The sequence below is a fragment of the Ornithorhynchus anatinus genome, chromosome 13, assembly GCF_004115215.2.
Source record: "Ornithorhynchus anatinus isolate Pmale09 chromosome 13, mOrnAna1.pri.v4, whole genome shotgun sequence".
Classification (NCBI taxonomy): Eukaryota; Metazoa; Chordata; class Mammalia; order Monotremata; family Ornithorhynchidae; genus Ornithorhynchus; species Ornithorhynchus anatinus.
The window spans coordinates 19,864,796-19,884,043 of NC_041740.1; the positions used below are offsets into that span (position 1 = coordinate 19,864,796).

General features: G+C 43.7%; 1 long non-coding RNA gene across 1 annotated transcript in view; it reads right to left on the reverse strand.

Moving 5' to 3' along the window:
• LOC120638747 overlaps positions 1 to 1,287 on the reverse strand; it is a 78,415-nt gene extending 77,128 nt beyond the window's left edge. Inside the window, exons 1-2 of the long non-coding RNA XR_005660658.1 lie at positions 1,171 to 1,287; positions 762 to 862 (exon numbers count right to left, since the gene is read on the reverse strand). This is a non-coding gene — a long non-coding RNA (uncharacterized LOC120638747). The remainder of the gene's footprint in view (positions 1 to 761; positions 863 to 1,170) is intronic.
• Between the last annotated feature and the right edge of the window lie 17,961 nt (positions 1,288 to 19,248).

Sequence of the window (19,248 nt, forward strand, 5' to 3'; positions counted from 1 at the left end):
CATAGTGGTTTGCCAAACTGGAAATGCTTATCAAAATAGTAATTAGCAATTATGGTATTTGTTAAGTGCTTGCTATGTTTCAAGCACTGGGGTAGATGCAAGATAATCAGGTCCAACTTAGGGCTCAGAGTCTAAGTAGGAGGGAGAACAGGTATCGAATTCCCCTTTAACAGAGGCGCAGGCTGAGGCACAGAGAAGTTTTGTGACTTGCCTGAGGTCACACAGCCGGCAAGTGGCAGAGTCCAGATTAGAACCCAGATCCTCTGACTCCCGGGCCCATGCTCTTTCTACTAGGCCACGTGATAAAGCTGGAGAGGAAACCGAGAAATATGAGCAAGCTAACCAGAGAGATAGAGAAACATGCAAAGGAGGACAGACTGAAAGGGATAGACCACTTCAGTCAAGAAAGACAAAGACTGACAGGGAAATTATTATTATTATGCTATTTGATAAGGGCTTAACATATATCAAACTATTCTAAGCCCTCCTCTAGACTGTAACCTCGTCATGGGCAGGGAACCTGTCTACCAACATGGTTGGACTGTACTCTCCCAAGTGCTTAGTACAGAGCTCTGCACACAGTAAACGCTCAATAAATACGATTGGGATGGATACAATCAGGGTACACAGAGTCCCTTTCCCACAGGAGTTCACAGTCTAAGTAGTTCAGAGAAAAAACAAAGTCACTGTTCATCAAATCCTCCACTCACCAGGAGCAAGGAAACAGGCTGAACTTTGAAAGGAATAAGTTCCAAACTTACAAAGGGAATGCTGCTTTTGATTGTAAACGTCAGCCGAATGTTCTTTGAGGCATCACACTGTGTTCTGCTCCAGTAGGTGTAAATACTAATGACGACTCCAGCTGGTGAGTGATAAATAGAAGGAATTTGTTACCAAATGAAAATATACAGATGAAAAATATCAGCGTTTCCCAAGCCACAATAATAACTACTTTTTAAGACCAGTCACTTTTTTCTATTAGTGTTGGTGTGACAAACCCACGGGAAAAAGCATCAAATATGAAAAATATATAGTCGATGACACAGAATAAATTGAACACAGATTTCGAATGTGCCGTGGACTAGCAACAGGAACCTTAAAACTAACATTCCCATAAGAGGGCATTTCATGGGGAGTCAAGAGTGTCTTTCCTATGAATCAACGCCTTACCTCTGCAGGAGACTTTGTGTAGGCCAATGAAGCTTAGAGCTGTGCCATTACGAGCTACTCTTGCTAGGGTGACCCATAATGAAAAGGTCTAAGCGCTGGGCAGCAGCGGCATGAGAAAGGATCAAAACGTTGATCAAAGACACAAACGCCAGAGACTCGGGTTTTCACGGCTTGGAGGGAGGCAGTGATAAACCACTTCGGTATTTTTACCAAGAATGGATACACAAGAGTGTCAATTTAAAGGATGACTGCTCTTCAGGAAGATATGGGAGCCCCGTGGGCCCAGAGAACAAAGACGACAAGCATCTGATAATGGTTTGGAAATCAGCACCTGGGTGAGAATAACAGTGACAGCTGAATTGGATCAAGGTGAAGGCGGAGACAGGGAGATTAAGGTGAAAAAGTTCAAGAGGCTAGAAGCAAATCAATCCAATTAGCCATGGGTCTCCAGGAAGAAGCACCTCAGAGAGCATGCAGATAGAGCATGCAGATAAAGTGTCTTCCTTTTATTATCATTATTATTAATAATTATGGTATTTGTTAAGCAGTTACTATGCGCCAGGCACTGTTCTAAGCACTGGGGAAGATAAAGGGTAATCAGGTTGGACCCAATCTCTGTCCCACGTGAGGCTTACCATCTCCTTCACAAGTAGGAGGGAAAACAGGTACCGAATTCCCACTTTATAGTTCAGGAAAGTGAGGCACAGCCAAGTTAAAGTGACTTGCCCTAGGTCACACAAGCAAGGAATTGGTAGAATCTGGATTAGAACCCAGGTCCTCTGACTCCCAGGCCCGGGTTCCTTCCTCTGGCCACTCTGCCTCTATGAAAGCACTTCTTAAAAAGTATAGGTTCAAGTTTCATATTCATTTTATAATGATTTTTAAGTCTATAATTTTCTTAGAAGTTCTCTGCATGTTTAAAATACAAATATATATGCCTATACTCTACTCGAGAAAATTTTGCCCAAATGAAAAGTGTGGAGACCAGAAAAGCCAAATGAACTCGTTTTAAAAGAATGACCACTGAAAATGCATAAATTATATAAACTATAAAAGGCATAAATGCAACACATTTATCTATTTAAATAATGAGGACTACTAATTTTCCCTTAAGTTAATTTTTTGAGTTCACCTTTCTAATAATAAACACGGTCTTTTATTAAGAGCTCACTATGTGTCGAGAACTATCCTAAGCATAGGTGTAGACACAAGATAATTAGATCAGACACATCCCCTGTCCCACGTGGAGCTTCCAATCTGAAGGGGAGGGGGAACAGGTGTTGAATCCCCATTTTACAGATGGGCACGGAGCAGTTTAAATGACTTGCGCAGGGTGACGCGTTAGGAAGGAGGTGGAGCTGCGATGAAGAGCCAGGTCCTCTGATTCCCAGGCCCATGGTCTTTCTACTAAAATCATGCTGCTTCTCCAGAGTTTGTTCTCCAGTGGGGTAGTTGGGCTTTGCCAGATTGAACTATCTCATTCATCTGATAGTATTTATTGAGCGCTTATTGTGTGTAGAGCACTCAGTCGAGCAGACAAGTTGAATTCTCAAGAAGCATAGCTACAAGGCAGAAGTTATGGGGGCAGATTTCTTGTGACTGGTGGGATTTGGGTGAGATTACTGAGGGGGACCTCACATCTGGGGAAAGCGGGGTTTAATGAAACTGCCATACCCGAGCCAAGGATTCTTTTGGTGGAAACATAGCCTTTAGCTGAAGTAACACCTTTTTGAGGAACAGGGAAGAGAACTTTGAAAATGTTAATTCGAAAAGGTCTAGAGAATCCTTTGTAGTGGCTGAATTTTACTGCTGACCATTGAGACTGTGTCAACAGATCCGGGTGCCTAAGATAACCCAGAAAATCAAGATGTCTGGGCCAGTGATTGAAATGTGCATGGGGGGGGAGGGCTATTACTCGGGTATAAATGTAACCAAAAAAGCCTCTTGGGGTCTTACACTAATCATTTTCCAAGGTGAGGTGTTTGACCACTCTGCAGAATAAAATTGGAGACTGTCCAAATCGTATTATTATTACTATTATTATGGTATTTGCTAAGCACTTACTATGTGCCAAGCACTGTTCTAAGTACTGGGGCAGATACAAGGTAATCAGTTTGTCCCACTTGGGGCTCACAGTTTTAATCCCCATTTTACAGATGAGGTAACTGAGGCACAGAGAAGTTAAGTGACTTGCCCAAGGTCACACAGCAGACAAGTGGCAGAGCGGAGATTAGAACCCATGTCCTCTGACTCCCAAGCCCAGGGTCTTTCCACTATGCCACGCTGCTTCTCTATCCATCCATCTCTGGGAAAGTGAACCCACAAGCCACTAAACAAATGCTTAAATTATCTCTTTAATAGTCCCAGAGAGAGAGAGAATTGGGGATGGCGGAAGAGGGTGGAGGAATATTGAGGAACATCAATTTGGGGGATTCAAGAAAACCCGAATGGTGTTTTCCTGTGGACTGTAAGCCCCTTTAGTAATAATAACAATTGTGGAATTTAAGCTCTTGCTCTGTGCCAGGCACTGTACTAACTGCTAGGGTGGATACAAGCAAATCAGGTGGGACACAGTCCCTGTCCCACATGGGGCTCAAAGTCTTAATCCCCATTTTGCAGATGAAATAACTGAGGCACAGAGACGTGAAGTGACTTGTGCAAGGCCACACAGTAGACACAAGTCCTAGCTAGGATTAGAATCCAGGTCTTCCTGTTTCTCAGGCCCGTGCTCTATCTACTGGTCCAAGCTGCATCTCAAAATGACATGATTTTAGTAGGGCTTTGAAGATGGGGACAGTGTCGTCTGTTTTTGTCATCTGTCCGATAAGATTCTGTCTGATTCCAGCTTTAAATAAGACTACTAGCCCCTGCCAACAAAAAGAAAAAAGAAAGCAACTGGTCAAAAATCTTGCAACTGCTAGTTCTAATATTGCTGGAAGTTTGAACAGATTCAGTCAGGTTGGGAAAATGAGTGAAAAGACACTCAGGCTCTAGAGTTGCAGGAAGTATTATACAATGCCACCGGAACAATCCAAATAAATTAGGCAAACTTTTTGCAGATCCTGATGAAAGCACAATCACAACTAATGAAAGGTTAAGAAGAGAAGTTTGCCTGGTGGTAATTAAAGAAGAATCCGTAGTTTGACCTCTGCCTAGTGTATCAAACCTAATACTTTAAAATGGCCAAACGAACCCAGTTATATGGGGCTTAAATGGAACAGGGAGTTTGCCACTGCTTTGACTGCCTCCTGAATCATTCTAATATGTCTGACCAAACAGTAAAAAGAGCAGAGTGGCCTAGCGGAAAGAGCACGGGCCTGGGAGTCAGAACGACGTGGGTTCTAATCCAGGCTCCGCCACTTGTCTGCTGGGTGACCTTGGACAAGTCACTTCACTTCTCTGTGCCTCAGTTCCCTCATCTGGAAAATAGGAGTGAAGACCATGAGCCCTACGTGGGATATGGACTGTGTCCAATCTGACTAGCTTGTACCTCACCTAGCACTTAGTACAGTGCCTGGTATATAATAAGAGCGTAACGAGCACCATAAAAGAAACCCAACTAGGCCAAACTATTTTGGGGGAGGAATTAGAAAATGTAACCCCCTCCAGACCAGAAGCTAGTTGTGGGCAGGGAATGTGTCTACCAATTCTGTTGTACTCTCCCAGGCACTTAGTACAGTGCCCACAGTAAGTGCTCAATAAATATTAACTGATTGATATTTATTATCAATATCAACAGACAGCTTTCAAATGGTGCCTCTAGAATGCACACAAGCAAACTTTCATATATTCCAAGAAGATACAACTGGTGGTGAACCCCACCCATGATTGCGTGTGTGAGACCGAAAAGTCCAAAGCGGGATCCATAGCCATTCATTTGTTCATTCAGTCATATTTACTGAGCACTTAGTGTGCAGAGCACTGTACTTAGCCCTTAGGAGAGTACCAATAGAATTATAAACAGCCTCATTCCCTGTCCACAACGAGCTTATAGTTTAGAGGGGGAGATAGACATTACTATAAATAAATGACCGATATGGACATGAGAGCTGTGGGGCTGGGAGGGGGCATGAATAAAGGGAGTAAGTCAGGGCAATGAAGAAGGGAGTGGGAGAAGAGGAAAGGAGGGCTAAGTCAGGGAAGGCCTCTTGGAGGAGACGGGCCTTTGATAAGGCTTTGAAGGCAGAGAGAGTATTGTCTGTCGGATAGGAGAAGGGAGGGCATTCCAGGCCAGAGGCAGGATGTTGGCGAGAGGACGGAGGCGAGATGGGCAAGATGGAGGCACAGTGAGGTTAGCAGAGAGGGTTTACATTCATTCAATCGTACTTACTGAGTGCTCACTGTGCACAGAGCACTGTAATAAGTGCTTGGAAAGTGCAATTCGGCAACAGATAGTGACAATCCAAAAAGGTCGTCCTTTGCCGTGCGCTTCATATTTGCAGCGCGCTTCATATTTGCAGCACCTGACTCCATTTTGTCTTCTACCACCCAAAGGGCACAGGTGAAGAAAATTTTCAGTAGTAAATTTTCTTTTCCAAGGATGCAGGCGTGCAAGTGATTCTCTCTCCGAGATACACGGAGACAGTATCACCACTGTCAGGTCGTCTCCGAACCGAAGGATAGCTCTCGAGCGTTCTTTACTGGATTTGAAAAATGAGCCCTAGTCTTTCCTGACCTTATTATTCTGCCGTTCCATTCTCAGGACACTATCTGCCTCACGGGATGAAATTGAAAGCAGCTTCCTCGCCAAAGCACTGACACCCAGGACTGTTACGATAAGCATTTCTGTATAATGTGTCATCTTGAGCGCCCACCCACGCATAATAACTTCAAAAGGAAAAAAAGAAAAACACAAGTGTGGCATTTCAGAAGACATTATTTCCCACGGCTTGAAACAATCCTTTACATTTCTATCTCTAGAAAGAGCCGATCACTTTCCGCTAACTACTACCTCCTATTTCCTGCTGTGTATACACATTTGTTTACCCCTAACCCCCTGTGGTGCATCTGTACCTGTCATCCTACCTCCCTTTATGCTTACTTCTTGGGGGAACTCATCTGATAATAATAATAATAATAACTGTGGTATTTGTTAAGGGCTTACTACATGCCAGTCACTTTACTAAGCGTTGTGGTGGATACAAGCAAATTGGTTTGGACACTGTCCCCGTCCCACTTGGGGCTCACGGTTTCAATCCCCATTTGACAGATGAGGTAACTGAGACCCAGAGAAGTGAAGTGACTTGCCCAAGGTCACACAGCAGAGTGGTGGAGCCAGGATTAGAACCCAGGTCCTTTGACTCCCAGACCCGTGCTCACAAACTACTGTGAGAGCAGGGGTCTAGGATACGGAGCTGTCTGGTAGGGAAAAATGAGCTGGAAAAGAAGTCTGACCCTAAAGGAAAAGGGAAATGAACAAAGGAAACTGTAAGGGGAAGGGAAGGAAAGAGAAGAGACAGGAGATGAGGTTCTTGGGGTGAAAGAGTGGGAAATGAAAAGACTGAAATATGGAGAGAAAAGGGATACGGTTCTCAGCTGGACAGAGGAGGCTTTTGCATCCCGCTACCTGCAGTATCCCTCCAATCGATCAATCAATGGTATTGATTAAGCGTGTACTGTGTGCAGAGCACTGGGCTAAGCCATTGAGAGGAGGACAATGCAACAGAGTCATCAGACAAGATCCCCTTCGGTTTGGAGAGAGTTTATTTATCCTTCCAATTGTCTGTGATACAAACGGAAGGCCCTGGTTATGAAAATGAATTAGGAATGCAGTTGTAATCTGTTTTCCGGAATGGAAACTTGCAAATAATGAATATGCAAATCCGTCGGAATGTAAAAATCCGCTGGATATAAAGCAGCATATGCAATTAAGGAGATGTTCGCAATAAATGGTCCTAAAACTGCACGATAACAATTACCTGGAAACGATTAACATTTTAATGTTTCTAGATTCATATAATAGCTACAAATCTGCTGTCCCCTAGAGTGATATAATTCAATATTGGCCAAGGTTCAATTAAATATTGCACTTTAACTCTCTAACTTGTTATTGTTTATTTAAATTCCAAGTTTGGAAATGGAAATGCAAATGGAAGAACTGCAGTAGTCAAGGATGAGAGGCGAGTTGTTGAAAGCGGCCATCAATCAGTCGGTGGTATTTATTGAGCACTTCCTGTGTTCTGAACACTGTGCTAAATATTTGGGAGAGTAAGATCCTTGTGGGAAATGGGTCTACCAACTCTGGTGTACTGTACTCTCCTGAGTGCTCAGTACACTGCCCCGAACACAGTAAGTGCTCAATAAATACCATCGATGATGATGATAAAAGACCAGTTTAAACAGATGTGAAAATAGTTAACGACTGTGAGCTTCAGTGATATCTTGGCCCTTTCCAGTAGATCTGCACTTGAGAAAGAGTAATTAATCAAAAGTAGGTGAAGAAGAAATAAAGAAGAGAAGCAGCATGGCTTAGTGGATAGAGCCTGGGCCTGGGAGTCAGAAGGACTGGGGTTCTCATCCCAGCTCTGCCACTCGCCTGCTGTGACTCTGGGCAAGTCACTTCACTTCTCTGTGCCTTAGTTACCTCATCCCTAAAATGGAGACTAAGACTCTGAGTTCTATGTGGGAAAGGGACTGTGTCCAATCCGATTTCCTTGTATTTACTCCAGCGCTTAGTACAGTGACTGGCACATAGTAAGTGCTTAACAAATACCATGGTTATCATCATTATTATTATAAAATGGAAATTAAGACCGTGAGCATCATGTGGGTGGAACAGAGACTGTTTCTAGACTGTGAGCCTGCTGTTGGATAGGAATTGTCTCTATTTGTTGCCGAATTGTACTTTCCAAGCTCTTAGTACAGTGCTCTGCACACAGTAAGCGCTTAATAAATATGACTGAATGAATGTGTCCAATCTGATTAGCTTGTACCTACCCCAGTGCTTGGTACAGTGCCTGGCACAAGTAAGTACTTAACAAATACCATAAAAAAGATAATAAAGCTGTTAAAGAATATGTCCTATTGGCTGGTTTATGTTTAAGCAGTGAAATAATACCAAAACTGTGAAATAGTATTTATTAAGCACATATTCTATGCAGAGCCCTGCTAAGTCCTGGGAGAAAATGTAAAGGTGGCAATTAAACATGGTCTCTGTCCCTCTATTTGTTAAGTGCCTACTATATTCATTCATTCACTCAATTGCATTTATTGAGTGCTTATTGTGTGCAGAGCACTGTACTAAGTGCTTGGAAGTACAATTCTGCCAGGCACTGAACTAAGCGTTGGGGCAGATACAGAATATGCAGGTCGGACACAGTCCTAGTCTTGCATGGTACTCACAGTCTAAATAGGAGGGAGAACAGGTATTGAATTCCCATTTTACAGATGAGGAAACAGGCACAGAGAACTTGAGTGATTCGCCCAAGGTCACACAGCAGATGTGGCAGAGCCAGGATTAGACCGGTCCTCTGATCCCCAGTCCACGGTCTTCTCATTAAGTCACACTTTTTCCCAAAAGCAGCATTTTATGCGGTGGTGATTCTGGAAGAATAGTTCAAAGCAGAATTTTTCTGAAAGTCCTCTCCAAAGTCTGCTGCTAAGTTTTGTGCCTTCTTTCCCTCATCCAAATTTACAGAGATCAGTAACAAGGTTTGTTGGGAAGAAGGTGAGTCCTAAAGCCTTACTCAGGTTTGGGTGACCAGATGACGGGACAGAAAGACACACAATGATCTGCCCTTCCAAATCAGAAAGATCTGCTCTTATCCATGTAAGAGTTGAGCCATTAATTAAATTTTCAACTTAATTGCTTTCAACTCTGTGGTGCTAATTGCTCCTGGGATTTGGGAGGCTGAAGATTCTCTCCCACTTAGTTTTAATGCCCCAGAAGATGTTGGGAGATTCTCCCACGAGCATCCTCTCTCCTCAGGCTGAGTGTCTCTGCAGTCAAGTGAAATAAAGCCACTCATTAGCCATGCCATGCTGGACTGCGGGTCATTTGAAAAGCAGGCTTCGAGAGCAGGTTGGGAGCACTGGATTGCAGGAAAATAACCCCAAAATAACCCTAAAAAATAAACAGGCGCTCAATAAATACCAACACTCAGGCTGATTTTGAGGGCAGATCTTAGGAGTTGGTAGAAAATGTCACTCAGAAGTCCTTTGATCACCATTCCAGTACTGAAGAAAAGAAACGTGGGCTGACGTCAGTCAGGACACTTCACATCTGTGGAATTCTCCCTCCCTAGGCTCTCTCTGCCCAAGGCCAAATCTCCCTGATTTCCACCACCTATGAAGTCCTTCTCAGGGGATTTTTTCAGGTGGGATCATGAAAAGATCACCTCAGCTTCATGATCAAGGAACTATTAAGCACCTTTAGGCTGAAACGTGAATCACTATCCTAGAACTGTCCAAAGAAGTAACGGCACAGTTATCGATGTATTGGTTGAGCGCTTACTGTGTTCAGAGCACTGTGCTAAGCGCTTGAGAGAGTACAGCACAATAGAGTCAGTAGACATGTTCTCTGCTCTAGATTGTAAACTAGTTGTGGGTAAGTAACGTATCTACCAACTCTGTTATTGTGTTAATAATGATGGTATTTGTTAAGCGCTTACTAAGTGCAAGTACCGTTCTAAGCGCTGAGTGCTGTTCTAAGCACTCTCCCGAGCGCTTAGTATAGTGCTCTGCACGTAGGAAGGGCTCAATAAATATGACTGATTGTCCACAACAAGCTTACAGTCTAGAGGAGGCAACAGTAATATAAATAAATAATTTATGGATATGTCCATAAGTGCTGTGGGACTGAGGGTGGGGTATTAGGTGCTTAGAGGATACAGATCCAAGTCTATAGGCGTGGCAAAAGGGAGAGGGCACAGGGGAGGTGAAGGCTTAATCAGGGAAGGCCTCTCGGAGGAGGTGTGACCTTAATTAGGCTTTGACGGTGGGGAGAGTGATGGTCTGACGTACGTGGAGGAGGAGTTCCAGGCTAAATCTAACACCACATCTGAAACTAAGGTGAGCAACTTAAATCACCCTTTGGAATTTTATATGACAGAAAACTGAATACTCCATTGAGACATTTAAATATCCATGTCCTCCTTCTGCTGCGTGGAGTACTCCAGGAACTAGCCAGAGAGCAGCATACAGGACAGAGAAGTCCCATAATGCTTCAAGCCTGCACACCGATGGACTCTGTCAAGTAATGTGGCTCTTTCCCTCATCTGTGTCGCTTGGATTTCCTCCTGAAGGGTTGCTGTGTTTCTTTGAGTCAACTCTGCTCCCACTGAGTAAAATGGGAGTTTTTACAGGGTCACAGGAGGTGACAGAAGAAGCAAAGGAAAATGATGGTCTCAGACAGCGTGGAGACTCAGTAGGTTATTACAGAAGTGGGGCGGTGGGCCTTGTGGAAAGTGCGCGGGATTGAGAGTCGGGAGATCCGATCTCAAACCTCAACTCTACCACTTGACTTCTGGACAACTTCTGGCAGGTCACTTAACCTCTCTGGGCCTGGGTCTCCTCAATTATGAAATGGGGATGAGCTCTAGTGTGAGCCATGAGAGGGACAGGGACTGCGGCCAATCGCATAAGTTCATATCCACCCGAGCACTTAGCCCATCGATCAAAGAATCGATGGTATTTAACGGGTGCTTACTGAGTGCAGAGCACTGTACTACGTGCTTGTGAGAGTACAAGGTAACAGAGTCAGTAGAGATGTTCCCTGTCTACAAGGAGCTTACAGTCTAGCACATACTAGAGTAGCACATTTCCGTTGGAGGAAATTTAAAGAAGCAGAGAGTTGCCATCTGGACAACGAAAACATTGGCTGTAAACCATTTTCCCATTTTATTGCAAACCAGCAAATATGTGTCAGCTGGGGTTCTGTGGGATACCACAACTCCTGCTCCAAGAAATTAATTTTATCTTTGTTAACTTCCTACCTGAGAAATTCAATTCTTTAAAATATAGAGTACGCAAAAAGAAGGTAATAGCAAACCAGTAAGCTTGCCAATATTCTCCTTAAGATGCAGACCCAGCTTACTTAGCTTAATAGTCAATATACTAAACCCACAGGTTCCCATTTCATGATCTATTTGGTCAAAATAATATTCATTTATTCTCCCCAAAAAAGTGACTTTGCCAAAAAAAAAGAGATTAGTTTTCTGCCCAATAAATCTTTATTCTGCCCGTCTGGAAGACCTCAATGTCAACTGCCAAATGACTGCAGGGCTGACTGACATTCCTGTATTATCTTTCCTTCTAAATTCTGCCAGCTTTCTCTAAAGTGATGTTTCAGACCAAACTATCTGGTGGTTAATGAGGTTAATGCGTAAGACCTCTGAAGAAGCAATACGCAATTTCTCATCTCCACCTCAGGTAATAATAATTATAATAAAAATAATGCACAATTTCTCATCCCCACCTCAAGTAATAATAATAAGTATAATAATAATGCAACTATTAACAATGGTCCTTGCTAAATGTTAACTATGGGCTAAGCACTGCAGTAAATGCAAGTTAACCAGGTCTCACACAGTCCCATTCCCACATGGGACACAGTTCAAGTAGGAAGGAGAAGAGGAATTGAATTCTCATTTTACAGATGAGGAAACTGAGGCTCAGAGAAGTGAAGTGTCTTGCCCAAAGTGACACAGCAGACTTGTGGAAGAGACGGGAGTAGAAACCAAGTCTATTGACTACTAGGCCTGAGCTCTTTCCATTAGGCCACACTATCTCAGTAGCTCACCTCCTCCGGGAGGTCTTCCCAGACTGAGCCCTCGTTTTCCTCTGCTCCTCCTCTCCCCATCACCCCGACTCCCTCCCTCTGCTCTACCCCCTCTCCCCGCACTTGTGAATATATATACATATTTATTATTCTATTTATTAATGTTGTGTATATATCTATACTTCTGTTTATTTATATTGATGCCTGTCTACTTGTTTTGGTTTGTTTTGTTGTCTGTCTCCCCGCTTCTAGACTGAGAGCCCGTCGTTGGGTAGGGATTGTCTCTATTGTTGCCAAATTGTACTTTCCAAACGCTTAGTTCAGTGCTCTGCACACAGTAAGTGCTCAATAAATACCATTGAATGAATGAATGGATTGTTAGATTGTTAGACAAACCAATAAGTTTCCTCCTTTCCTCTGAACAACACATTCATTTCATTTCACATTTGGGTTTGTGTTTTTCCTACATCCCTGCTTGGTTTCCATAGGAAAACCGCCACGTGGATTTTCCACCCTCGTTCCGAAGCACTGTGGCTGCCGAATCGAACCGTGAAGTAACGATCCAAACTATCTTCCTTTTTAGTTAGTTTTAGCTTTGGCTCCCGTGGCTAGGTCAATTAAGGTAAAAAAACCTGATTTACATGGGAGTGGGATGAGGGCTTGGGAAAATTCTAGCCTGGGAATTAAGCCTGAGAAAACTGCATAAGGTAAGAGGGAAAGCAAAGTGAAAGTCAGGACCTGAGAGAAAAAGCCTTGAGCCTTTGGAATTACGGATGGAATTTCTCAGCTCATAAAGTATGGGGCAGAATTCCCTAAACCACACATCCCAATTTTTCTCTTCTGAACTGTCCTACAGAAACTGTAGCAATGAGCTGCTCTTTCAGACTGCCAGTTCCTTGAGGGCAGGGATTGAGTCAACTGATTCTACTGCACTCTCCCGAGCGCTTAATACAATATTCCGCGCACAGTCAACTCTCAGTAAATGCCGCTGATTTGTTTATGGTATTTGTTCAACGCTTACTGGGTGTCAAGCAGTGTCCTAAGTGCTGGGGTAGATACAGGTTAACCAGGTCAGAAACAATCCCTGTCCCACATGCAGTCTAAGTAGGAAGGAGGATGGGTATTGTATCCCCATTTTACAGATGAGGAAACTGAGGCACAGAGAGGGTAAGATTTGCCCAAAGTCACACAGTAGGGCAAGGGGTGGAGCCGGGATTAGAACTCCAGTCCTCCGATTCCCAGGCCCACGCTCTTCCCACTTGGCCACAATATCAGCCAGTAGGCAAGTGGCAGGACTGGGATCGGAACATGGATCTCTGAGGCACTGTCCCATGGGTTCTCGAGGGGGTGGGAATTCCATCTTCTAATGATATTTTCTTATACTTCAAGTGGCAACTTACTTGGCTGAGTTTGAAGTGGAGAGCTAACTTCTGTACTGATGGGTGACAGCGGGGATGAAAGAAATAACAGCACTGCTCTTAACTTCTTCTTCGGATGCCGGCCAGTCGTCTCCGACCCGTAGTGGCTCCACGGACACAACCTCTTCAGAATGTCCCATCTTCTATCATTCATACAGTCATTCATTCAGTCGTATTTAGTGAGGGCTTGGGGGAGTATAACGATAAACAGTCACATTCCTTGGCCACAACAAAATTCTTGCATGCGTCTCCATAGAGTACTAGAGTAGATTAATACTGGGAGCTACTCCAGCACTTAGTACAGTGCCTGGCACATAGTAAACGCTTAAACATCATTAAAAAAAGGAGTGTGGCAGGGACGCATTGGTGAGTCAGGGCTCGGGGGCTGGTTGTGAGGCAGATGGGGAAGATAATAAATAACCCAGAGGTGGCTGGGTTAAAATAGAAGTCTTTGCCCAACTGAAGACTTCATCCTAAATTGGTATGACAAGAATCTGATCACAGTCCAGAAGGGAATTGGAAAATCAGGAGGAGTTGGGATTGTTCATCTGTAAATTTTACTGCTGAAATGATTTTCAAACCGATGAAAGAAGCAGCGTGGCTTAGTGGCAAGAACAAGGGCGTGGCAGTCAGAGGACGAAGATTTTAATCCCGGCTCCACCACCTCTCTGCGGTGTGACCTAGGCAAGCTGCTTAACTTCTCTGTGCCTCAGTTACCTCATCTGCAAAATGTGAGCCCCATGTGGGATAACCTGATTACCTTGTAAGCTACCCCAGAGCTTAGAACACTGCTTGGCATATAGTAAGTGCTTAACAAATACCATTATTATTATTATTATTATTATCCTCGAGAGATCGGGTGATCAGTGCTATGACTTCCAGAGAGAATGGTAAATGAAATCTAAAGAGAAAAACTCTTTGGGTTTATGGAAATGTCTGGTTAGGAGGATGGTAGCTCAGTCGCTCCTGAAGACAGGACAAAGGAAAATGGCTTGGTAACTGCAACCTGATCTTCAGGCATGGTATATTTGTCCAGGATTTCATGATTCATTATGAACCTCAGCCGGACGACTGGATAATTCACCAGAAGAAAGTAGAAACTCCAGCATTCCAGATTCGGAATGAAACGTAAGCGTACAAGTTGAGATCGCAACTTTGGTCCACAAATTAAGAAGGACAAGTGGATTACGTATTTCAGAATTCCAGTGACATACGTATCGGTTAAATCTGTTACACTTTACTCCCTGGAGCACTGAGTACAGTGCTCTGAACACAGTAAGCACTCAGTAAATACCACTGATTGATTGATTCATTCATTATTATGGGAAGGGAACGTGTCTGCTGATTCTGTTGTACTCTCCCAACCTCTTAGTACAGTGCTCTGCACATAATAAGCACTGAATAAATACCATTGATTGATAACAAGGGATTCTATTTATTAACATCACTTGGGCCTCAGAAGAATAGAAAAATTAACTTCTCTCTCAGGAACAGAGAACTGAACCTCTCACTAGAATAATCTATTCTTCTGGGCTAAGTTTTCCTATTAATTTTTATAACTACTTATAATCACAATCATATTAAGGTAATAATTCCCATATTGAAAAAAATTTACTTATATTGGCAAAGCTCTTTGGAATTTATTTTTTTCCACAGAACTTGATTTGAAGCCACTGGCATATTAAGAGGAATCAATTACTTGAATTACTCTGCTCCGTACATCAACTGATTTTCCATATTGACACAACAGTGTTTTTAATGTTCTAATAGATTTTCTAGACTTGGTTTTTGAAGTATTAAGGGCATTGATTATTTGATGACAATACTATTTCAGAGCCCAGGGTAGATTAGCTCAAGGAGTTAATCCATCAAAATGCTTAATCGTAATTACAGAAGTGAATATTTTTTGAGCCAGAGGATAAGGCTCAAAGGGTCTACATTAACGAAAACAACTCCAAATTGCTGAAAACATCTGGTAGAACTATCTATACCCACTCAGAGAACTGGGGACGCAAATGGAATTTCTGCTTCCTTTCCATCTTTTGACAGTTAAATTTGCCCTAGAAAATGAATATGCCCAAGCAAAGAACACTAAAGCTAAGATCCTCCACTTCTCTGCTGTATGACATTGGGAAAGTCACTTAACTTTTCAGTGCATCAGTTCCCCCATCTGGAAAATGGGGATTAAGACAATCGTGAGCCCCAGGCGGGATATGGACCGTGTCAAACGTGAGCGGCTTGCATCTATCCCCAGATTTTAGAACAGTGCTTGGATAGTAAGCACTTGACAAATATCATAAAAAAAACAACAGATACCCACTCACAGCGTAGTGGATAGAGCCCGGGGCCTGGAAGCCAGAAAGTCATGAGTTCTAAGTCCGATCCACCACTTGTCTGTTGTTTGACCTTAGGCAAGTCGCTTCACTTCTCTGCCGCAGTTCCCTCATCTGTAAAATGGGGATTGAGACTGTGAGCCCCACGTGGGACAGGCACTGTGTTCAACCCGATTTGCTTGTAACCAGCTTAGCACTTAGTACAGAGCCTGGCACATAGTAAGCGCTTACCAAATACATTTATTATTACCCCCTACACATATACCTTTTACTCTTCTCAATCCGTGCTCCTCGTTATACCTCGTTCTCACTTCTCTCACCACCGACCTTTTGCTCCCTCCCTCCCTAGGATTTGGAGCTCCCTTTCCCTTCGCACCTGACAGACTGCTGCTCTCCCCTTCTCAAATACCCTTCTGAAATCACATCATTTCCAGGAGGCCTTCCCAGATTAATCTCTCAGTTCCCTGCCCTATTTTCCCTCTCCTGCCACTTCAACGCTTGAACGTCACCTTAGCTCTTGGATCTCCATTCCTTCCACCTGAATTCCTTCCCTACCCCTGCAGCATTTATTCACAGATCTTTAAACTCTGTGGCTTCCCCTACCTATGATTTTTCTTAATGCCAGCCTCCTCTGCTAGATTGTAAACTCCTTGATTTCAAAGATAGTGTCTATTAGTTTTATTGCATGCTCAATCAAAATTATATTTATTGAGCACTTACCATGCGCAAAGCACTGTACTCAGCGCTTGGGAGAGTACAATAGAAGAATAGACACATTCCCTGCCCAGAGTGAGTTTACAGTCTGGAGGGAGAGGCAGATTTTAATGTAAAGAAATATAAATATAAATGAATAAATAGGATTATTTATACCCCAAATAACCCACAAGATGAGAAACGCTAAGACTCCGGGTTCTGTCTGTATTAGGACAGTGCGCTGGACAGCTAGACGAAGGGGATAATCTTGGGTTTGAGTGGGCAGTGATTTATATAAGGGAGAAGATGTGTGTGAGCTCCCAGCCAGATCTAAACCATGGTTTTCGGCAACTTCTTTGTAAATCACGTTCTCCTCTGTAAGCTCTGAGCTGCTGCTGAAAGCTTGTCCTCAGTCACTGAGCGTGGCAATCACAGTCATCTCTCATGCCACAGAGTCATCCCTCATGCCACAACGACTCTCCGCGCCAGAGCTGGGCAGGAGGGTGGCATGGCCTAGCCAGCCAGTCAACCGTATTTTTGAGCACTTTCTGTGTGCAGAGCTTGGGAGAATACATTAGAACAATCAACAGACACATTCCCTGCCCACAATGATCTTACAGTCTAGAAGGGGGAGGCAGACACTAATATGAATAAAGAAATTACAGATATATACATATCTGGGAGTCCAAAAGATGTGAATTCTAAACCCAGCTCCACCACTTGTCTGTTGTGCGACCTTGGGCAAGTCGATCTATTGTATTTATTGAGCGCTTACTGTGTGCAGGGCACTGGAATAATAATATTAATAATGATGGTATTTGTTAAGCACTTACTATGTGCCAAGCACTGTTCTAAGTGCTGGGGTAGATACAAGGTAATCAGGTTGACCCACATGGGGCTCACAGGCTTCAACCCCATTTTACAGATCAGGTAACGGAGGCACAGAGAAGTGAAGTGACTTGCCCAAAGTCACACAGCTGACAAGTGGCAGAGGCCTGATTAGAACCCACGACCTCTGACTCCCAAGCCCGTGCTCTTTCTACTAAACCATGTACTAAGCACTTGGGAGAATACGAGTTGGTAGACACTTTCCCTGCCTATATCAGCTCACAGTCTAAGGGGGAAACGGACATTAATATAAATAAATGACAAATATGGACATAAACGCTATGGGGCTGAGGGAGGGGTGATAAAAGGGAGCAAATCAAGGCAATGCAGAAAGGAGTGGGAGAAGAAACGAGGACTTAGGGAAGGCCTCTTGGAGGAGAGGTGCCTTCGGTAAAGCTTTGAAGGCTGGGGAGAGTAACTGTCGGGCGGATATGAAGAGGGCATTCCAGGCCTGAGGCAGGATGTGGGCGAGAGGTTGGTGACAAGATGGATGAGATGGAAGTCCAGTGAGAAGGTTGGCATTAGAGGAGCGAAGTGTGCGGGCTGGGTTGGAGTGGGAGAGCAGAGGGGTGAGGTAAGAGGGGGCAAGGTGACTGAGTGCAAGTCACTTCACTTCTCTGTGCCTCTCTTAATCTGTCAAATGGGGACTAAGACCGCGAGCCCTTTGTGGGACATGGACTGTGTCCAACTTGCCAGGCACATATTAAGCACTTAACAAATACCAATTAAACAAAACAAAAAGCCCACCAGTCAAGCTGACTGCAAGGCAGCGTGGACATTCAGGGAATGGGATGAGGTTTCAGTCGGGGCTGACGTCGGAATTTTGGCTCTTGTCAAACGTACAATTTCTCTTCAACTCCCACTTCCCCCATGGCAGGCAGCACGATCACAAAATCCAGAAAATCAAATTACATACTATGATGCCAACTGATTGCCGTGTGACTTTGGGCAAGTCGCTTAACTTCTCTGTGCCTCAGTTTCCTCATCTGTAAAATGGGGATTAAATACCTGTTCTCCCTTCTCCTTAGAATGTGAGCCCCACCTGGGACAGGAGGGATCATACCTAATTAACTTGTAGCTAACCCGGCACTTAGAACAGTGTTTGACACATAATAAATGTGTAACAAAACCAGAGGGAAAACCCCCCCAACAAGTTCATGGTGGATATATTGTTTCTTATAATGACTTAGCATCATCCCTACTCTCCCTGAGAGCATCCATCCCTGCCAGACACCGAAACCATCTCCTCACTTGCCCTTTTTAAAATCATATTTATTGTTTACTGTGGGTCAAGCACTCTTCTAAGCCCTGGTGTAGGTACAAGTGAATTAGGTTGGACACAGTCCCTGCCCCACATGGGGCTCACAGTCTAAGTAGGAGGGACAAGTACAGAATTGAGGCACAGAGAAGTTAAGTGACTTGCCCAGGGTCACAAAGAAAGCATTTGGCAGAGCAGGATTAGAACACAAGTCCCCTGATTCCCAGGCCTGGGCTCTTCTCACTAGGTCAAGCTGCTTCTCTAAGTGGATTTATGCACCTATTTTACCCCCAGAAAACATCTTCCGGTATACTTCCAGTATACTTTTCTTTAATCGTTCAATCGATGGTATTTATTGAGGGCTTACTGTGTGCAGAGCGGTGTACTAAGCACTTGGGAGAGGACAATACAACAGAGTTGATAGACACGTTCCCTGTGAAATAGAAATATTTTGACTCCACCAACCCTGTTGTTTGCACAGATTTTGGTCCTTACAATACCCCTGCAACGCATGCTAGAAATACGTCGGCTTTTATTCCCACGGGATCCCGTTTGGGACTGATGACACCAGTTCTTGGAAGGGTTGATTACACTTGAAAAATAACTAAACAGAATCTGCGCTCCTCAGGATTCTCTCAGCATGAGTACTTGTTCCAAAATGGAGCTGACTAGCACATATTTTCCACGAGCGCTTGTAAAATACACTGATGAATCACAGTTCAATTGCTGGAGAATTCTCCAGGGTGTCTTAAACATCCCCAGAAAGTATTC